The sequence below is a fragment of the Gopherus evgoodei genome, chromosome 12, assembly GCF_007399415.2.
Source record: "Gopherus evgoodei ecotype Sinaloan lineage chromosome 12, rGopEvg1_v1.p, whole genome shotgun sequence".
Taxonomy (NCBI): Eukaryota; Metazoa; Chordata; order Testudines; family Testudinidae; genus Gopherus; species Gopherus evgoodei.
Window position 1 is genome coordinate 19,834,007 of NC_044333.1, and position 22,764 is coordinate 19,856,770.

The window sequence follows — 22,764 nt, forward strand, 5'->3', positions numbered from 1 at the left end:
CACTCAGGTGTATTGAGACAGAGAGCAGTGAAATAAGTTGGCAGAGGGCATGCATCAAGTCGGTGACACAGCAAGATGGAAACCAAGAGCTGTGATTCACAGCCTCTGTTTAGAACATGAGACCAAACTTTCTTTCATTTCAGAGCTAGAGGAAAACTTGAAGTGAAAGAGTCTGATTTTCAGAAAGTTGATGCCCAAAGTCTGCATGCAATTATATGTGCATATTGGGCATTTGCACATACAAAAGTATCTATGTATGTTTGATGCAGTAGGTAATTGCTCCAAATTACTGATGGTAGAACCCAAAACCTTATAATGTTAATATTTTATCAATTGAAAATACAGTAAATGGGAATTGAATAAATATTGACACACATTGTTGAAACAAATATGTCTGACCTAGCCCAAGAAAACACCTATTACTTACTCCAAATGTCAGTGATTATAGGGAAAGAACTTTTAACCCATAGAATATCTTGAAGTACTAGTAGGTTAATTTTTGCATTCAGCAGATCTCATAAGTCTAAAATGATTTACTTTTTCAGTCTAAACTGATGAACATATTAATTTTAAGTTAAATTAAGGAAATCTTTGTAATCTTTTGATTTGTATTGATACTGCAGCTCAATGTCTCTTTATTTTCTCTCTTTAAAGCAGAATAGACCTAGGATCCATAACGCATCACAGGAAAACCTCCTCAGAATTATAAAAAAATGAAAATATAAGAACAAATATAATTAGTCCATTGTACAAGAAAAACAAAAGATCAGCAGTATGCTCACATTCATACCTGCTAATAAAATGCATACAGGAAGCATTCATAGCTATAAATCAACAGCTTATGACAATTTATAACCTGAAGATTTCCACTGACTGATGTATTTTGAATCTGACCCTATTTTCAAACATGTTTGCAAAGTCTATAAAGCATGCTTTTAACTAATTCCAGAGGAAACATTAAAGCACAGAAGTAGGCACCAGGAGACCTGTGCACTGTTCTTGGCTCTGCTGTAGACAGGGAATCTTGGGCAAATCACTCAGCTGTTCATGTCTTTTTCCCAGTGTGTTTACACTTGATGGGCACTTGGAGACCCTCAGATGAAAACCTTTTACAGAAGCCAAAGTGTTGTTATAATTGATTTGCGTTAGAGAGGTTCATAAATACAATGCCAGCAGAATTGTAGGGTTCAAATCAATTTTCTGTTAGCTGCCTGGACTATTGTGTATACTACTATCACCCACCACATTTTGGGATATACTCAGATTTGTGTGCATTGATTGAAGCATGCAGTTCCCATTTGCATCAGTGGGAGCTAGGCAAATAATAATGCTACATTAATTTGAAACTATACTCCTTAATCTTTCTTTTAAAAAAAATCTCTCTTGTTTAATTCTTTTTTTAAAAGCCAGTGGGACTGCTCAAGTGCTTGAAGTTCTGTACCACTTAAATGCTTTGCTGGGTCAGTGCCATCATCCCTGTCCTGGGCTCCAGGTCACAGATATTAATATCACTAGTTTTGCACGTAAGATTTGTGAATATGTGCAAGCCTAGTTAGATGTTTAAATTTGTAACAAAATCCCAAACCAGGCAAATATTATATATTGACACAATTATTTCCTATGACTTTATTAGAGACAGGGCTAAGAAAACACATTTCAAATAACACAGCACATTTATTTTGCCAGTATCCTTTCAATATCCACTATACTTTAATTTATATTTCAAAAGCTATAATAGACATTTATCGATCCCATCACTATGAAAACAAGCAATATTTTAAAACAATATTCATTTAAAGTGATAGCACAATGAAGACTGGGTAAAATTTAAATACACCTCTACCTCAGTATAACTCTGTTCTCGGGAGCCAAAAAATCTTACTGCGTTATAGATGAAACCATGTTATATCGAACTTGCTTTAATCCACCGGAGTGCACAGCCCCGCCCCCCTCGGAGCACTGCTTTACCACGTTATATCTGAATTCGTGTTATATCAGACCGTGTTATATCAAGGTAGAGGCGTATGTTGTTATGGCAGGTTTCACCAGGTAATGCTGTTACTCATTGTCTTCCAAGTTCTTTTTCTTAGCATCAGGCAAGTTTTGACTCTTGGAAAGACATGCTGTGTTGTTGTTAGTTTTGGGTTATACAAAGTTCGATGTAGAGGCAGCTTGTGGAGATAGGGAACTGTGAGAGGTGCAATATAATTTTTTCTCTGCTTTGGTTCCTGATTACAGTAAACTCATGAGGCAGAGTGGTTCCTTGGGAAGTGGACACTGATATTGGGCTCAGATTCTGGAAGAAGAAATTGCTCTGTGTGCTGTTTGGCCATCTCATTGCTGGGCAGGTATAGATGTGTAAATAGAGCAAGTTACACATAGGGTGTGCCCAGACTCAGGATCACTGATTTCTCCTTCACTGGAAAAAAGGGGCAATAACATAAATCCAGCCCATTAGATAATCCTGTACTTTGATAAGTATCTGATTCTCCATGGAGAGGAAGGGGAAAGATGGAAAGAAGGAGAGATTAAGAGATTTTATATTGTTATTATTTTATTATTAATAAAAATTCATCTTTACATCAATTTGTTCAGCTACAAATTCAGTTTTCAATCTGTATATGATGAATTACAAATTCTATTTATCATGGAAAACACACAATTTACTCTCTGTGGGAACATAGGAAGTGACAGTACAATTAACATCTCCTAGAGTTTTTCTGATTCTCCAGTCCAGACGGTGATTATGTGTGGTTACTTGGATCTGTTAATTTCTATATTAGTCAGTTTGAAAAGAGCATTTTGGTATCTCTGCTTTATCTTGTATATGGGTGAGACTGAGTGTTTTGGATGTCCAGTTCCCATGAAAATTCATGGGAACTGGGCATTAAATCTTCCTTCTGAGGAATCACAAAGTGAAACAGTCCACCAACTGAGGGCTGGTCTACACTGGGGGTGCGGGGGGTGGGTATTGATCTAAGATACGCAACTTCAGCTACGTGAATAGCGTAGCTGAAGTTGAAGTATCTTAGATCGATTTACCTCAGGTCCTCATGGTGCGGGATCGACGTCTGTGGCTCCCTCTGTCGACTCTGCTACCGCCGCTCGCTCTGGTGGAGTTCCGGAGTTGACGGGAGCATGTTCGAGGATCGATATATCGCGTCTAGATGAGATGCGATATATCGATCCCTGAAAAATCGATCACTACCTGCCGATACGGTGGGTAGTCTGGACGTACTGTGAGAAGTGACATTGGAAGTGTGACCTTGTTACATGCAAACTAACCTGCTATACTTTGCAAAACCATATTTGATTTTTTTAGCTTTCTCACTAAAAATGTGAACTGAAGCTTTTTTGCTGTCTTATGATATTGTAGTCACAGGACTTTTACAGATAAATCCCTACCTTAAAAAGAAAAAAAAAATGCTAAAGCGTAGAGACAGTTGTATGGAAAGGTGAAGGGAAAAGGTCTGCTTCTGAGTTTTTCATTTTCTTTGTGCTTTCACAGTTAGTCTTTTTAATCTAAAAACTTTCCAGACATTTTCTAGTGCTGTGGTTAAACCATACCTGCCTGTGTAGGAGGCAGGTGAAACTACCCTTTACTTTTACAAATAACTGACTATTGGTCCAAAAACATACATAGAAGGGCCAGAACAGTTTCCACAGGAAGCCATCCATTGCTTCCCTGATGACTTCTATCATGAATTTCACATCTGAATAAACTGGGCAATAGGGAACACTGAGAAAGGCTTAAAAAATGGTGAGCAGAAAACCAAGACTTCAGTGAGCAAACTTGTACTGAGAAAAAGAGCATTCTGGATTGCATTAGTCTGAGCCAGAAAGCATAAGAAATTCATTTCTGAAAAGATCACCAAGATGTATCAGAGTGCTAACAGCACCCGGGAACCTGGTCTTTCAGTGCCATGTGGGTGCTTCTTGAAACTAAAGCATTTGTCAAACTAAAACTAGCCTCTAAAATCAAACATGACACTAGATTAAATTATAGCTGGTTAAAGACCTGCTCCAAAGCCCATTGAGATCAATGGAAAGAATTCCTATTGACTTCACTGGGCTTTGGACCAGGCCCATAATAGCTGTAGAAGGGGAAATATTCAGATGAACAGTAATAATGCTTATCCCACAGTGAGTCATTTGGAGTCATTTATGAAGTTTTTCTTTTGCAAGCTAATAGTCATATCTTTGATTAGCTGGAATTGTTGGGACATTCCTTTGTTGCTTGCCCTTTTATTGCTGGAATCCTTTTCTTTTTGCAGTTTATTAGCTGTAATTGTTGAATATGGTTCCCTGTCCAATGACATTAGATTGGCCAGCTGTGCCCAGCCTCTCACAACATCCTGAAGACATTTCTGTCTCTATTTGATTGATATAATTTATTTGAATAGAGCATCTGGAAATACTTGATGAAAATCTAAGGCTCTTTACAAAAATGAAGATAAAATTCACCTTTCAGAGCCACCCTGAGGATCATTGTGTCACATCCTGCTTTCATTCCACATTTATTGATAAATGGCAGTTCCTTAGAAGGAATGAAGTGAAGAGCTGGCAAGAGATTCAGTGCCCAGATAAGAGAACCACAGTGCAGACAGCAGAAGTGAATTTGCTTGCCCTTTGCTGTATTTTTTTGTATTTGGAATCATCTGATCCATTTATTGTTTTAAAGTTCACCTCCAGTGAAAAAGTGCTTGCAGCAGCATGGCTGTTGAAAGGACAAAAAAGAAACTACATATAAACACAATTACACTTGAAAATGGTTTCTACATTGTTTGTATCAACATTTGTGTATTGAAATTTGTGTTTCGTGGAAAATGTAAGAATTTGGCAACACAGCCAATTCTAAACCAGACATTTCTGCCAGTTATCCATGAGAGGTGAGATTTAATTAAGTAAAGAGGAAATGTAAGGGAATTAGAAATATTTTCTATATTATGCCCAATATGATTTGTGGCAATGTGTGTCTGGATATGAAAGTTGCCCAGAAGAAAGTAATTAGAAATATGTACTGACTTCTCTTTGAAAAGTAAAGGAGATATAAAACTCTAGGTCATTTTATATGTTGGTGCTTAAAGTTAGACATCTAAGTGGCTAGATTTTCAGAGATCTCAAGACATAATCCTCATTTTGGTAGTTACATTTCACTAATACAACAGAACAGACAATCTTTCTTATGAAAGAGGATCATGGTCATTACAACTCAGATCACTAGAGATATTTCAACCCTAGAAATAAAAGCAGAAGAAAAAGAATCTAAATGAACTACACAACAGTTTGGACACTTCTGATTTCTCCAGAACTGTATTTAGCAGTGTTCAATCTTCATTTTAATAAAGGCCTGTAGGGATTTTCAGTCTATTTTAAAAAATCTGTACTTCTCTCTCAGTTTAGTTTAGTTTATTCACAAGCCGTGAATTTGATCATATATTTTGCTATGTAATATATCTTAACCTGATGTATATTTTTAACCGAGAGAGAGTATTTATTCTCATTTAAATCCCAGGGACTCCTTTGATATTACTCAAGTATTAGAATGTGCTGTAAGGCCTATGTTCTTCTTTCAAACTATGACCCATTATTTGTTTTCCACTCATACTGCTATCTATTCAGGTCATAGGTGCAATTTTTTTGTTCAAATTGCTAACTTCACTAAAATATTCGCAGGACTAAATTACACATTACATGGAATCATATGGTGCAGGAGGAGGAGGTTATGTCAGTTTGTTCTAGATATGCATGATGAAATACTTTCTCACTTTTTTCCTTTTGTAACACCAATACATTTCTCTTCCTTTTTATTGAGCTTTGTACTCATTGGAGATTTTAGAAATGGATCTCATGAATTTTGTAATATAATGGGATTTCGTTAGAGAAGGAGCTCAATCCATCTCTCAAGAAGAACAGAATTCCCTTTCCTGCTTGAATCCTGGAATGCAGGGTTTGGGTTGAGATGGATGTGTCTAATTCTACTGAGCTTTTTAAGATTTGGTGACTTTTCAGTCCTTAGGCTAATCAGCAAGGTTCTTATTTTCATTTCAGTTTGGCCTCTTTTGCTTTCGATGGGAAAACACAAAGGACTACAAAACACAGACTTCTCTGTTACATGAAGATTGTGAGATGAGGGTGTCCATACTGAAGGAGTCATAACTAGAGGTAGTGGGGGATGGAAAGAACTTTTCTGTTTCTTTGATGTATTGGATGAGATCATTTGCTATCATTTATGATTGTTTAATGCTGCTGTTGGACTGAGTTTGAACCACCAGTATATGGTATTTTTTTTAATGCGTCTGGGTGACCTTTACAACAATATCATTGTAAGGATAATTAATTGTCAGGATGCCATTGAAAAATCTTGTTTAAATCCAAAGAATGCAAATACAGAATAGGAGGAAATATTCTTCTTTCCCTTCCTTCCTTTCCCTGCCTCTTGCTCCCCATGCCATTCCTGCATCATTAATGTGGTTGTGATTCTCAATGAAGGGAGTGTTTAGGTCCAACCAGGGCCGTCCTTAGGCATAGGCAACATAGGCAGCTGCGTAGGGCACCTGAAAATTTGGGGCACCACTGGGTCTTAGTGTCCACCCTCTTGTTTTCCTATCCCTGTTCTGACCCTTCCTGCAGGCTCCCACAGATGGCTGCTCTAGCCTGGTGAGTCTTCCTTGGGAGGGAATCTAGTAGTTAAAAGTGAAAAAACCTCCAGCCTGCCAGACCTATTAGCACAACATTGAAACTGTTAAAGAGACATTCAAGGGGTAATAAAGCCATTTAACAGGCATTTGCCAACCCCAAAGTATATACTGACAGGTTTCGGAGTGGTAGTCCTGTTAGTCTGTATCAGCAAAAACAAGGACGAGTCCTTGTGTCACCTCAAAGACTAACAAATTATTTGGGCATAAGCTTTTGTGGACTAGAACCCATTTCATCAGATGTCCACGAAAGCTTATGCCCAAATAAATTTTTATACTGTCAGTTTCTGACTTTACTGACAAAAACAGTTGTGCATTAATGTAATATTTACACAGAACATGTCAGTCTACAGGACCTTAGTTTAAAATTTGCTTTAAAAATATTTCATTAGTGAGCTGGTGAAGATTATAAAATCACATTTCTAAAAAATGCTTGCATAGAGTTTTAGATGCACAATCATCTTTAGCCTTAAATGTGTGGATCTTCAGACATACAGTTTTTTAAATAAATCCTTCAAAAGACCTCCCTTATCTAAAATACACACTTTAATTACTATAGTTAAAAAAAAAAGTGCTTCCAAGTCTTCCTGTGTCTTTTCTGTCCATCCCTTCACCACCTCTCCCCCACTCCCCACTGAAGAGAGCCCTTAAAGGGACAACAGTCCTTCCCTTCCAGATAGCTGGACAAAGAGTTTCCCTTTCTTTACTTCTGACTATCCGACGAACTAGTTTTAAAAGAACCCTCCAGCAAAATCAGTACCTTAGTAAGACAAAATCCTTGTTATACCTAAAATCTTTGGAAACATATTTTTTTAAAGTTGGTGAAATTTCATAACCATGTCTCTTGTTATGGAGATCACACAAAGTAAATTACTGTTCCCTTTTTCTAAAAGCAATGAACATTGTTATGAACACACTAAACCTCTCTGATTAATTTAAAAGAATGTCTTTGTTTCAGTGAGTTAAATATATAGTAATCTGGAATGCTGGCTTAAGATTTGAGTACATTTAAAATATAAATTCAGTTTAGAAATACTGATTAAGAAAATGTAAAACAGAGAAGAGCTGCATCATGTAATCCATTATATGTAATGTTGTATTCAGCAGGACAGCTGACTCACCCTTACTATGAAGTTTTTGCAAATAAATCTCTGACAAACTTCAGGGCATATCAAAAAACCTGTGACTGACATTTTTTATTCCCAAATTTTAGTGCTTTTAATTAGATACTTTCTTCATGTCCATTCTGCATGAGGGAGAGGGCATGGAAGTCTCTGCGGGGAACTGTGACTCTCCGCCACCATGAGGCAGGCCGGGCATCTCATTATCCTTTGCTGTCAAGTCCCTCCTCCCCCTCCCCCACCAGGTTGTGAGCTTGGGCTGCCATCCGGCATAGGGGCACCAGTTTAATAATACTGCATAGGGCCCCATAAATCCTAAGGACGGCCCTGGGTCCAACAGAATAGATTACCTGGTAGTGCAAGAGATATCACTTGCATCTCGTGGGACTCCAGCAGATGGGACAGTGTCCAGATTAAACTCTGATATGTACATACTATCTTATCCCATATTTTATCTCATCCTCTCCCATATTTGACTGCATTGGGCTAAATTCTGCAGCTCCTGCTCAGGTGATACTCACTCTTACTTCTGCCTGAATAGGGTCTACTCTGCTCCCACTGAAAGTCGATGGGAATTTTATCATTGCCTTCAGTGAGAGCAGAGCTAGACCAACCCTGAATGCTTTTGAAAATCACACCCTGAAGTATTTGGCCTATTGTTTGTAAATCCACAGACTTTTAGGCTTATCACCTATCTGAATTGCTTAGTCTAGTGGTGGCTGTAACAATAATTGCCAAAGGCAGAATAAGCTCCAGCACCATGATAACTGAAAAAATATTGGTACAAGCCATTAAAACAAAATCTAACATACAAGATTCACAGTGTGAAGCTCATTAAGAAAAATATGAAATAGGCTGGTATCTCGAGTCCCTTGTGTTTAATAAAACTTCTAATTTTGTACCAACTGTACAAACAAAAACCTTGCTTTGCACAGTGACCATTAGCATTGTGGAATATAGCTCTATAGAGCAACCACCTGCTGCAATCAATGTTTATTCATCTTAGCTAATTCAGAGAGAAGAATTGATTATTGCCATTCTTAAATATTTTAGCTAAATTTGTATGTCACAGATCAAATTTCAGCTGGCAAATGTAAGGAAAGTCAGAGTTAAAACTTCCATTCCGTTCTTAACTTGTTTAGTTTTGTCTAGGTACTGCAGGAAATGAGTAACTCTAATTAAAGGAAACTGACAGTACAAAAGTGGTATGGATGTAAGGCTACTATCAGGGAGGCTAGAATCAGAATTCACTCATGAAAAGGGTAAAAGCTAGAAGGGTGACAGAAACCAAAAAAATTACAGTTTGAAAAGAGAAAGAAAATTAACTAAACAAATAGAAAACACTAAGCAGCTGAAATCTCACATAATCATGAGATTTTTGTTATTTTGTGGTCTCATTATTTTTGCAAGATCAGATGATACGATTTTGGTGCAATCAGATGCAAATACTGTTCCTTATTTGGCCTTGAAGCCAGATCATATCCTAAACTCAGTTCAGATTCCAAGCGATGCCTTCTTGTCCCCACCTCTTGTTAGTCTATAAACACCTCTTATGTACCATATGCATCTCCCTTGGATCCAATATGATGAAGAAACTGTTAGGGCTCATACATTGTATGAGCTACTTCTATTGATGTTGTACTGGGTTTGTGGTTTTGAATCTTATGCTGCATTAGTGGTACCACTTTGATTTCACATTAACATCCTGATCCTGTAATCTGTTCCACAAGGTCAGATTTCTGTGTCTACCTAGAACACAATGTCAAGTATCAGAGGGGTAGCCATGTTAGTCTGGATCTGTGAAAGCAGCAAAGGGTCCACAGGACCCTAGAACACAATGGATGTCAACAGAGCTTCATCTTCTAGGCACAGGGACCTATATGCAAGAAACAACTTACAGGAACACATCCTAATACTGTAACTGCTCTGCTGGGAAGTATGTGAGATATTTCACCAATGGGTTATTTGGTCTTCACTGAAAGGCTTGCAAGCACAGTAAGAAGTGAATAGATCCATAATGTCATTTGTTCTCTCAGGTTTTTTTTATTAATTCATATTCCTCTCATGTAACATCTCCACCTGCCCACTCTTCATATTCTTTTCACTACTTTAAAATCTCTTTCTGTTTCCTTTAAATGGGATTTTGCATGCAAGGTTAATGCTGTCAAGATTTTGCATTGTCAGATGACTAGCATCTGTACTGGCAATCTGCCATGTCTCCTGCATGAGTTTTTCCTCTGTGTGTCACATACTGATCTTTAATGTGTCTGCACTGATTCTTAGCTAGCGGGGGGTAGGAGAGATGACTTGAAAGGCCCACTTAATGACAGGTTTCAGAATAGCAACGATGTTAGTCTGTATCAACAAAAAGAACAGGAGTACTTGTGGCACCTTAGAGGCTGACAAATTTATTTGAGCATAAGCTTTCGTAAATTACATGGGGAAATAAAGGGGGCATTAGATGACTCAGGCATAGACTAATTAAATTTAAAGCCCTCAACGATAAATCACCAGATCAAAATTCAAGTGCAAGGTCAGTTTGGTAGAGACCACAAGTTGTTTCTGCAACTGGTTAAATAGTATTTGGCAAATATCCTGTTCAATGAATGCCACTGTTTTTGTCAAATAATTTATTTATGAATAATCTTTTTTTTTTTACCAGTTCTGTAGCAGGTTGAACACTATTGAGTGAACCTGCTGGTCCACAAATACCTGGGAAATATGTCAAATGTTGCATTTAGCTAACATACTTGGCCAGTTCTAGTTGTTACTATCTGATGGCTGTATGGAGGTCATTTTGGAAGATGTGCACTCTCATGATGTGTGGATTTCTAGAATAGATTTAATCTACTTCCCAGTGTGTGCCTTTGGCCTGGTCATGTGTGGTATTGAGTACTCTCCTTTCCCTTTCAGTTCAGTAAGAGTGGAAGATGCTCAACACTTTGCACGACTGGGCTCTGAGTATACATATCTAGGTAGAGACGTGTGTCTATATGCCTTATTTATTAATTATTTGTATTTTGATAGTACCTAGGAGCTCTGGTCATGGTCCAGGACCCTATTGTACTAGGCACTGTACTAATACAGAACAAACGATTGTCCCTACATCAAAGAGCTTACAATCTAAATATAAAATGAGGCAACAGATGGATACAGACGGACTGATCAGGAACACAAGTGAACAGAGACAATATTGATCAGCACGATAGGCAGTGGTGCCAGCTCATTTGCTAAGGAAGTGCAAACAGTGTGATCCTCAGCTCGTATTGCCAGCTGGTTCTATTGTTCAGCTTTGCATCTTGCCATTGGTAATGAAAATGTGCAGTTCATTCACTAAGTATTGCTGTTTCTTGTAAAATATTTGCTATTCAATTACAAATGAACTTAGAATGTAATGTATTTGCTTACTTTTTTGCTTCTGGAATGTCATAAAAATCAGTGATGCAAAGCATCTCTTGTATTCTATGGGAACTGCAATAGCTAAACAGTCAGAGCCTCTTCAATTTTTAGAAAAGGCTTGAACAATTTACCTTTTATGCCTTCTCAGTGGCTGTGATCACACTGTATCTTTAGCGATAATGGCATGGCTGAGTATTTCCATGGTTATCACTGCCTCCTACGATTTGGATGTAAGTCAATTATTTGGTGAGAAGGTGCTGAGACAGGCATTTTATATCAGGGGCTTTATCATGTAAAAATATGCACATGATCTCAGCTCCCTCTAAGAAATGTTATTCACACCTGGAGTTACTAATGCACTCAACCATTTCATGGCAGTTGCCAAAGGATAGAGGCTCTTGCAGGTTGCCATGTACAGCAGGCATCTTGCTATGGTTTGCAGCAACTCTTTGTATAACTTCCTCTTTGATGTAAAGTGATGAGATGGCACGTGCAGTTCAGCATGCTATATGTGATCAATCATCTCCTGTCTCACAGTGCATCATGTCACATCAATAGGTCAATAACTTTAGATCTTTTGTTTTTTTCTGGTCTTCTAGAGTGAGTCAGCTCAATGCTCTCCATTTGGATAAGCCTGATTTGATCAGAACATGTGTTTTTTTTTTAACCAGCACAGATGGTATGTAATCAAGCAGAATATTTTCCAGCTATGGGTAGGAAGACAGAGCCAAAGGCCAGCATTTCTCTACCTTCATGCTAGTGAAAACAGCTCTCTCCACAACAGGGTCCAGTTATGTAAGGGTTTCTTACTAGGTCAGCTGGTTCGGGGGAAAAAAAGAACATCCAGAGCCTTCTTTCGTTGGCTGGGAATATGATTTTATTGTTACAATCTGCTAATAACTTTGCTTTCATATGAGACAACCTTAGAAATCCATACAAAGTAACCAATTTCAAATGTGACAAGATTAAAAGTATTGCCAGTGTATCATCCTTTGAATGTGTAGGACTTCTTGTTTTAATGTCAATTGTAAATGATCATGTGCTTTATCTGAAGGCTTTTTTTAGCTGTGGGGTAGATCTTGGGGAGCATGGTGCAGGTCTGGGGGGGCTGTATGTGTGAAGGTGGCTACAGGTGGCCCTCTGGCCATGGTTCCTTTTCCCATAATCACCTCTGACATACCCCAGCAAAAGGAAAGAAGTAGGAAATCTGATAATAAAAAAGAAATCTGATGAGGTTCAAGAAGGACAAGAGCAGAGTCATGCACTTAGGATGGAAGAATCCCATGCACCGCTACAGGCTGGGGACTGACTGGCTAAGAGACCGTTATGTAGAAAAGGACCTGGGGATTACAGTGGACAAGAAGCTGGATATGAGTCAACAGTGTGCCCTTGTTCCCAAGAAAGCTAATGGATATTGGGCTGCATTAGTAGGAGCATTGCCAGCAGATCTAGGGAAGTGATTATTCCCCTCTATTCAGCACTGGTGAGGCCACAGCTGGAGTATTACATCCAGTTTTGGGGGCCCCACTGCAGAAAAGAGGTGGACAAATTGGAGAGAGTCCAGCAGAGGGTAACGAAAATGATTAGAGGGCTGGGGCACATGACCTATGAGGAGAGGCTGAGGAAACTGGGCTTATTTAGTCTGCAGAAGAGACGAGTGAGGGGGGATTTGATAGCAGCCTTCAACTACCTGAAGGGGGGTTCCAAAGAGGATGGATCTTGGCAGTTCTCAGTGATGGCAGATGACAGAAAAAGGAGCAATGGTCTCAAGTTGCAGTGGGGGAGGTCTAGGTTGGATATTAGGAAAAACTATTTCACTGGGAGGGTGGTGAAGCACTGGAGTGGGTTACATAGGGAGGTGGTGGAACCTCCATCTTTAGAGGCTTTTAAGGCCCGGCTTGAGCAAGCCCTGGCTGGGATGATTTAGTTGGGGATTGGTCCTGCTTTGAGCAGGCGGTTGGACTAGATGACCTCCTAAGGTCCCTTCCAACCCTAATATTCTATGATTCTATGACTAAAGCCTAGGGATTCCTGAAAGCCAGGGGAATCTCCATGACACTGAGTAAGATGGCTCTACGGTAAAGGGGAGGTAAAATCAGGGTGACGGGAGAAGCTCTGAAACTGGCTAATCTTCCAAGGGACAAAAGATGTTTTACTACATTTAGACAACCAACTACACGTTTTCCACAGCTGTCCTATCCCCAGCTGGGACCTTTCCAGTCCTCCCGTCCCTTGCCTCTGCCTGCATAGTACTAGGACCATCACTGCCTGACTGCTGGCTGAGAAATGAACAGACATGGGAGCACAACGATTTTCCCTTAACCTATTTTTAAAAGTTCCTTTTAGAATCTGAATGCATGATAGTGTTTAATCAGAAATCAATAGAACAATTGAGTTATAACCATGTCTTGCTTGAGGACTGTGTGGGGTGGAGCAAAGCGAGGGCTGGATGGAGGGTGAAAGTTGGAGGAGTTTGGTAAGGGGACTGGATGTGACAATGCTTTGGTTTCAGAACTTGTAATTCAGACTCAGAGACATAACAACGCATGGCACACTGCCCAGAGAGGAAAAGCCAGTGTACAGTCATTCAAATGCCCTGAATCTTAAAATCCAGAATTTAGCATCAGAACAAGATGGGATAATGGTGGGGAGGGTAGAGGTCTGTTGTACTTTACCAGCCTCAGGGTCTGGTTCCTGGTGTGGCTTGGGGTGTAAATAAAATAAAGTGTTCATTTGAGTGACTGACAAATATTCCTGTGCTCTGAGTGCAAAGTGGATTCTGAGTTAAGCTGCAGATAGAAATCACTGTCCTCTTGCTAGATGTCTTCAGGGAGATTGCATCTCTATTAAATAGTTTCTAAACAAGTCAGGTTAATAAAAGCATCCTTATTTTAGAATTATGTATATCAAAGCAATTCAGTTTAGCAGCTATGTGCTGCATGTCTATTGCTTGGAAGAGTTAAATAGCTGCAGACCGAGTATCTGAAATTTAAAGAAGTAACACACGGTTGTATAATATGGTAACTCTCTGGAAAAATAATGGGCTGTGGGTTACAGATGTGCAGACTGGGTTTTAATGGAGTTTAATATTTAATTACTGTGCCCTGAAATCTGTGATTCCCATAGAAACAAAAACTAGTCTTTGGAAAGAAAGAAAGAAAAAAAAAGCGACAGGTCTGTGACTTGTTAGAGCAGGCAGGATAACATCAAGGGGTTAATTTTTAAAACAGCAACATTTAAAATGAATGCTCATAAGATATTGTATACAGGCATGTGGGGATGTTAGAAGTGAAGAGATGCAATAAATGGTTTATAAATAATTCAAAAAAGCTTATCAGAATTAGCCACAGATGGGTCAAAGAAGCAGTGTGCAAAACCACATCCACCTCAGGGTTCTGCTAGTATGACAGTTTAGCACAGAATAGTGTGAGAATCTGGGATTTAGTTTTGATGGCACTGAAATCTTGCAAGCTTTTCTCATGAGACTTTGGCCTCAAATGGCAGAAATCATGCATAGTCAGATGTTTTTAATTAGATTTCCATCACTTGGGGGCTGTATCTCTATTAGATGCAGGAAAAGAGGTCTCTTCCAGTTAGGAGCTAACTCAGAACTGAAATATAAGAAAAGAGAAGTTTTGGAACTTGGGTTTTGAATTGACAACCCCTAAAATATAGCAGTATTCAGATTTGATGTTCTGGTTTGGGCCCTTCTCTCACACTGATTTGAGGAAGGGAGGAGAAATGGAAGACAAAATAATGGCATTTTAGTGGGTATGTGAGCAGACATATTGTTTAAGTTTCTTCTTCTGTGTGTGAGAACCTCGGTGGGTTTGTGTTTCACAGTGAAAGTGTCAGTGACTAACTCTTTCATTGTCCCTTAGAAAGCTCACCCTCCTATCACGAAGAAAATGTCAAGGCCTAGCCTTGCTTGTGAAATACATCTGCTTCCTACTGATGATTGCTGATCTTTAATTTTGGCTCATATGATTCTAGCGGAAGATTCAGTTATATCTCATTTATTCAGAATAAAATACGCCTTGGCTTGAGGCCTCAAATAATTTTTCGAGTTTCTCTCAATCTGCAGAGGCAAATGGGAAACTCTTAAATTGTTGCATATGAAATCCTTTTTCGAGTGGTGTGTGTTTTTTATTTTTATTTCTGGGATGGATCCTGCTACCCATGCTTAGTCCTTTATTCCGGTAAAACTTCCACTAACATCAATGAAGATTTTAAGGATTTAGGCTTGCAGGATTATGCCTGTTACATTAAATCTGTCTCTGATATCATATGTTACAATATACCCACTTAATCATTTCACCTCTCTCATATACACGTCTGCATACTTTCAAGGTACAGTCCTACAGGGTTAAAAAAAAATGCAAGGAGCTAAAAACTGTTGAAAGTGATTGACATTGTCAAATCAAGCAGACTGAGTTCCAGGCAGCCTCTCAAGTGCAGCCAATAGTAGGCTGCCTAATTGATTGGAAGAGGCAGCAGACCAGCTCTTACACCCAGCAGCAGTTCAGTGGTTGCTCAAAGCATTTGCTCATGGTTGTGATAGTACCTAAATCTGCTTGTTCCAGTCCTACCCCTGCCTTGCCTCACTCCAGGTAACCTGGTCCTTTCCCTGGGCTCTGATCCCTGACTTGGGCTCTGATCCTTGGATCCAATTTCTGATTACAGCTCTGGCGTCTGGCTCTAATCCCTGGGCACAACCACCCATGTCTCAGTCACTGACATGGTTGTTTTTAAGCCACATTCCTGCCACCCTCCTAGCATTGCTATCTTATGGTGTATATGAACTCTTCTTCATAGAGCATATAAATGTACATGGAAAAGAAACAAGCAAATGGATGAAATAAAGGAATTAATGAGAACTTGAGTAGTAACCTGGTTTAAGAGGAATGCAGTTTAAATTAAACATTCTAGTGAAAAACTGTGTTTTACAATTTAATAATTCGCTTGAAATATGATGTAGTGGTAAAATGTATATAATAAATTTATTTAAATCCTATTTTAATAGACAGCTTCACACCAACCAACCTGTATTTTGTGGATTATTATTCTATAAAACAGAGAGCTAATAGCAAATAGTGTGTATAGAATTTGAGAGTCCTTTATCATTGAGCATCCAATGTTCAGTCTCAATTAAACCCTTCAATAATCAATATATAGGATCAGAGGGGTAGCCATGTTAGTCTGGATCTGTAAAAGCAGCAAAGAATCCTGTGGGTCAGAGCATTTGACGAAGTGGGTATTCACCCACGAAAGCTCATGCTCCAAAACGTCTGTTAGTCTATAAGGCACCACAGGATTCTTTGCTGCTTTTACAATATATAGGAAAAGACTAAGACTTCCCTAAAGCATAAGTATGCTCTTCATTATGGTGATAATTAAACCCAGAACATGTCACAATTTCTGCAATGGAAAAAGTAGACTGTGCAACAGATCTGAGCTCTGTGGAACATTATAGTAACAGCTGATGATGGGTTGGATAGAAATTAGACAGTAAATGAGTGGCAAGATAATTGAGGCAAGGCATAATGCCAAATATGTGAGAGTTGACATGCCTCTCTTTCATAAGAGCTAGTGAACTAATAAAGTATAGTATTAAATATAAAACAAAAAAATGAATAAAAAGGAAACTCTTCTAGTGTCAGAACTTTATCATCTTGGGGAGCAGCCTCAGAAGTATAAGCTCTCTGAAGCTGAGTGTTATTTAGGGAGACAGATATTAAATCATAAGTGAAAAGTTGGGATAACACAGCACAGCATGTTCATAATATGGCAATGAACTGGGAGCTAACAAGGAGAGAGCTGTCAAATGGTGACAACATCATTAGCAGGGGATAATTGACAATAGAATGAAAGAAGACACAAATGAGTAATACAAATCCTGCTATGCACCTGTATAATGGGAAGGTTTAGGGGGTATAGAAATACTCTTTTTTGCTACTAACGTGATCTGCTAATTACTCCCAATGGGAAAGATCTTACTCTTTGATCCACACTGCCATTACCCATGGAACCAGTATTTAGTGAACATTCAGAGCCTGGAATTGCAATTTACATTCCTTTGTCTCTTCCTCCTCCTGTTAACGTTGCACCTCATTTCTATTCTTTACACTAGGTTTGGCACAAACTCCCTTACGGTGTGCCATTCCCTGCTCTTTTATTCAAATCACCCTTTCTTACAACTTTCCAGCTCCCAGACAAGAAATGTTCAATTTTATGCTTAATATTTTATTGTTTGGATTTTTATTTACCTGACTCAGATTATAAAAACCTCAGATTAATGCTATGTCCTCTTTATGGATTTGTAAATTGCTGTTTACATCCATGGCATTCTTCAATGATCATCCTCGGAAGACCTCAACACAATCTATGGGAGTCACAATCCAGATCCGAGCAGAGTTTTGCTTAGAGTTGGCAGCTGCATATTTGTGAGGAGATGGGTGGACTAAGGGACTGATCTAAACTCATAGAAGTAAGGGGGAATCTTTCCATTGAAGACAATGTGTCTTCAATGGGCTTTGGATCCAGAGTATCTAACTTCAGATCCTTGCATTTCTAATTTGTATCAAGGTGTCTTTTCCTAGAGTTGAGTATGTCTTTTCAATAGTCATTGTGTCACCTAAGAGACCTACTTTAATACACAGCAGACTTATCTGCTTAAAGTAACTTTAAGGTCACTACTAGAAAACTTCCTAAGGACTTTTGTTCTGCTTCTAGTATTGTATGTAGCTTGTAAGTGACAAATTGCCAGTGATATTTTGTAGGATTGTAAAACTACAGGGTCACATTTTAAAATCTGATCTCTGAATTACATCTGCAAGGTTTGAGTGTGAAACTGTTTGTATGTACAACACTCCTTATGTGTATACAAATCATGTAGTCAGATAGCTCCCCAATGCAAGTTTGTCATTTCAGAAGACAACATTGCGGTCAGTAGAAAGTTAGTATGCCTCATTTTTTTCCTCTCTCTCCCCTACACACCTTTTCTCTCTCTCTCTCTAACTCTGTTTTTATTTCTAATATGACCATCATCATTGTATCTATTCACCATATTGAGCCTTCAAACTCACCTAAGATTAATTTAGGATATGGTGAAATGGTTACTGTCCCAAAGTCCGAATGCTCAAATTTCTTAGAGTAGGATGAGTATCCTCCAATGACTTCTGTAGGGTTTACTTGTAACAGGCCCTAGGAGAACAGGGCTCTAGGTATTGTGTATTTTCACTGACAAAGGTTTTTGTACAGAAAATTATAGTGAGTTATATAAAAACTTTTATTTAATCTAAAAAAATGACACATGGCAGACAGGGATATAGAGTGAACTTTTTGTAGTGAGCAGATTTACTAGTCTATTGAAATTTCTCAGTAAAATATAGATATATTCAAAATAACTTTACCTTTCCTGTTTAAAAAATTGTGATGAGTTTGAGGGATATTTATTTATTCGGTCCATTAAAACTGCTTTCGTGGCTTCTACAACAGCACTTTGTCTTCTTGAATATCATTAGAACTGATGGAGATTTAATATTGTCTCCATGGCAATGTGGTCCTATATTTCCTTTTTCCTGGGTACTGGACAATTGTCATAATTATGTCTACATGGTGGATGGTGTGTCCTGTTCGTCTGTTTTACTATTAATATCCTCAGGCAAAACCAAATGGCTGAAATGTCACTGCTCTCCATTTTGTTTTAAATAAGTTTTTAAATTTGAAAGGGTGGGATGTAGGAGGGCTTAAGCCTAAGGGAAACAGGAGAGCCATAGCACTAAGGCATATGTACAGTGTATAGTTTGCTTTCTCCATTGAACTTCCTTGGCTTGGCTTAGACAAAATCTAATCCTTTTGTGAAGGGGAATTTAAATGCTGGATAGGAAACTGAAATCCTTTCTCCATACAACAGGTATGGTGGTGCAAGATTTGCCCATGCTGCCTCACCTGTGATGAACAACCTAGCATGATGCTTCCCAGGGGTACCCAGGATTGAGGCCCTTAGTGTGAGGAATCCTCACTACCATCTGCCCTTAGTGTGAGGAACCCTTGTCTGTGCCTGCTGGCAGGGCTGGCTTTAGGCTGATTCCCCTGCCTAAGAGGGACCCGCACCTGCACCCAAGAGGGCCCTGCGCCCTAAAGAAGAGCACCTAACTTTTTAATTTTATACTCACCCAGCAGCAATCCGGGTCTTCAGCAGTGGGTCCTTCACTTGCTCCAGGTCTTCCAGGGCACTGAAGGACCTGCCGTCGAAATGCTGCTGAAGACCCGGAGTGAGTGAAGGACCCGCCGCCAAAGTGTCGCTGAAGACCCAGACCACCGCTGGGTATTTGAACCGGGCTCTGCACTTCCTAAAGCCAGCCCTGCCTGCTGGAGGTCAATTCCGTGACTCCAGTGGCAACAGGCAACACAAGCACTCCCTTTTAGACCTAAGCAGGCTCTGCTGTCTCTTCACAAGCTAGCAGAGGACACACTCCAATCCTCGAGCCCTCTTAGTATCTCCCGGGGGGAATCCAGCCCGTTTCACTGATACTTGCAGTGTTTCCAGATTTGCTGCTCCCAAAGAAGTAGTGCACCCCAGTTTACCAGTTACACCTTATATCACCACTCCGCTTAACACACAACATTTAGACATTTTTGTAGGGAAAACAAGTACAAGTTTTATTCAATGAGGTATAAAGATACAAGTGATAGCAAGTAGAAATATTGGAAACAAATGGTTACATATAAAATCATAAGACGCATTCTAGAACCTAGACTTCCTTAACTAAATACTTTCATGTCTTATAGAACAAAGCTCACCCAAGTTCTTCCAGCATTTTACAGCCAGGCTTGACTGATTTTCTGTTCCTGAGACACTGGCCGCTCATCTCTTTGATGAAAGGACCAGGGTGTCTGACACTCCCAGATATATTAACAATCCATTGTTCATATTCATTAACAGGAAGCCCTGCCAGCTGATTCCTGTGACTTTCCTCTATTGTTGGTGTCACAATTTCTGATGAGGCTCAGTATACAAATAGACATACATTGTGAGATGGACAATATCCACTACACAGTGACCAGAAAGGAGATAAACATCTGTACCACCTGATTGAAAGGAACATTCCTGAGGTATATCACCTCCTGGTCACCTGCCTTAAGAACATCATTTTCAGTAAAAAGACAGCTTCTTAAATATTATCTGAGCATACATTTTCAGTGATTTATGATGACAAGTTGACTACTGACTCTTGCTAGAAACCTCACATGTAACCCTATAATGAATTATTATGCATAGATTTGACCCAGGGAATCTCTATAAACTCTGTGCTTCCCCAGTGCTCTCTGTTCATGGGCCACACCTAGAGCTATGGCAACATTCCAAAGTTGGTTAGCAATGAACTCAAACACTGGGATTTGGCAACAGCACTTTGATCATTGCTAAGCAAGCGATTGCATCTTTCCACAAGCCAGCTTCTGTGCAAGCTAGCTAAAAGAGACAATTTCAGGTAACTACTGAGAACGCTCATAGATGTTGATGGTTGGGCATGGCTTTCTGTTTTATAGTTCTCCCATGCTTGAAATGTGTTTTTTTTCATTGCAAATGAAGATTTTGCAAGATTTCGGTCTTTAAAATTCCCGCTTTATAGGCTAAATCATGAGCATCTGTAACTTCCATAACCTGCATGCTCTCTGTTAAGAAATTATTTTGCAAGAGATTTGACTATTAGAGAATTCAGAACCAAAGACCTCTCTACAAACACTGGAAAAATGCAAGGCACAAAGGAGGCAATAGAAATATTTAGTGTGACCCAGGGCAGAAAAGACAGAACTACTACAAGTAGTTTTGGATAAAGCTTGTTGAAATTTTTCAAACTTCAATGAAATTTTGAATTTCAGAAAGAAAGGGAAAATTTCATGAAATTTTCTTTTCCCTCCCACCCAAAACTTGAAACTGTCCCCACAATTTTAAGCTCTCCCCATCTTGCACAAACATGGGCTAGAAGCAGAGGTGAAAGTAACTGGTCCAGTTCAGTATGGCGTACTGGCAAGAGCAGGTACACAGCTAACTGTACCAGCAGGGGGCAGCTTCCCCAGGCCGGTGATTTAAAGGGCCTGGGGCTCCCAGCAAGGGCTGGAATCCCAGGACCTTTAAATCGCTGCCAGAGCCCAGCTGCTGGAGGCCCCAGGGAAGTGATGGTGGCCAGGAGCCCTGGGGCTCTGGCAGTGATTTAAAGGGCCTGGGGCTCCCAGTCGCATCTACTGCAGCAGAGCCCCAGATGCTTTAAAATCGCCGCCAGAGCCCCGGGGTTCCCAGCTGCTTCTGCAGCTACTGCTGCTATGGGGCTCTGGCGGGGATTTAAAGGGCTCGGGGCTCCCAGCCGCCGTTACCTTCTGGTTGAGATTCTGCCCCCGTGCTCAGGACTCTGGCGTACCAGTAAGTCCCATAAGTTACTTTCACCCCTGGCTAAAAGTTCATGTAAAACTTAAAGTATTCAGTCCCCAAGACCCACTTACTCCATTTCTGACCGTCCAATTGGTGGGTATTACACCCATGCCTTCACTTTTGCAGTCTTCAAAGGTGCAGAGGACCCTATGAACTTTATCCTGGTCCCCTCCTGGATATTCGAGGGTTGGCTAACATGCATCCTTTATCTGAGACATAGGCCCAATGTCTCCCAAATCCACAAGATGACTTTTCAGAGGAGCTAGCTGGTTGCTCAGCTCTGCCATCTAGTAGTTCGGCAGCTTGAAAATGCTCCATTGTGCAAAAACCAGGCCTGCGGGGATCATTCACCAAGGCTGTTTGGTTTCATATAATCCTGGTAATTAAATCAAATTAGGCAAAGGAGAATTTTTAGACTAAATATTAGGAAAAATATCGTAAATTGAACAGAATGTGAAATAACCTCCCAAGGGTATCGGAGTAATCTTGTTATGAGACATTTGAAACTGGATTGGTCTGGAATAGGCCATGAACAGTCCTGCAATGGCAGACAGATGGACTAAATGGGATAATAGGTCTCTTCAATCACAGACACCTCTAATTCTATGACTGAGTCATCTCGGAAATCAATTCTTTCTTCAGATGTGCCTGAATACCTGCCAGTCACAGGCATCCTCTGAGTTTTTTTCTTTACTGTGACTTACTTTCATTAAGAATAACTTTTGCCTAGCTCTGTTACAGCGAGTTAGATCAATGCATTAGGTATCAAGGCCACGGTTCTTCAACTTTTTCTTTAGTGGAACACTTCCTAAGAGAGAGATCCTGTGAAGGGCACTCTGCCAACACTCTGCTTTGCTCTCAAACCATTTCACTCTCAGTCCACCAGGAAGGGCTCTGTGCGTCATTGATGGTCCACAAACCACAGTTTGAGAATCACAGTCCTGAAATCAAATGAATGTCTATAGGAGAAAGGTGTTCCTTACTACTTCGGTAAGAATTCTAGTTGAATCACACATAAATGGGATAATAGTGCTAAGGTTAGTGACTTTAAGGATTAACAAGTGAAGATAAATGACAATCTGTGATTTATGGTAATTAAGTGAATTCCATCTAT

At 39.6% G+C, this 22,764-nt stretch overlaps 1 protein-coding gene across 2 annotated transcripts in view; it reads left to right on the forward strand.

The window, feature by feature from the left end:
* Positions 1-22,764, forward strand: part of SHCBP1 (SHC binding and spindle associated 1) — a 110,442-nt gene that overhangs the window by 15,951 nt on the left and 71,727 nt on the right. The window contains exon 1 of one of the 2 annotated variants that reach the window (XM_030581265.1): positions 22,593-22,640. The exons of the other annotated variant lie outside the window; for it this stretch is intronic. The gene's annotated coding sequence lies outside the window, so the exon portion shown is untranslated. Of the gene's footprint in view, positions 1-22,592; positions 22,641-22,764 lie in introns of those variants that run through there. 2 annotated transcript variants of the gene reach the window in all.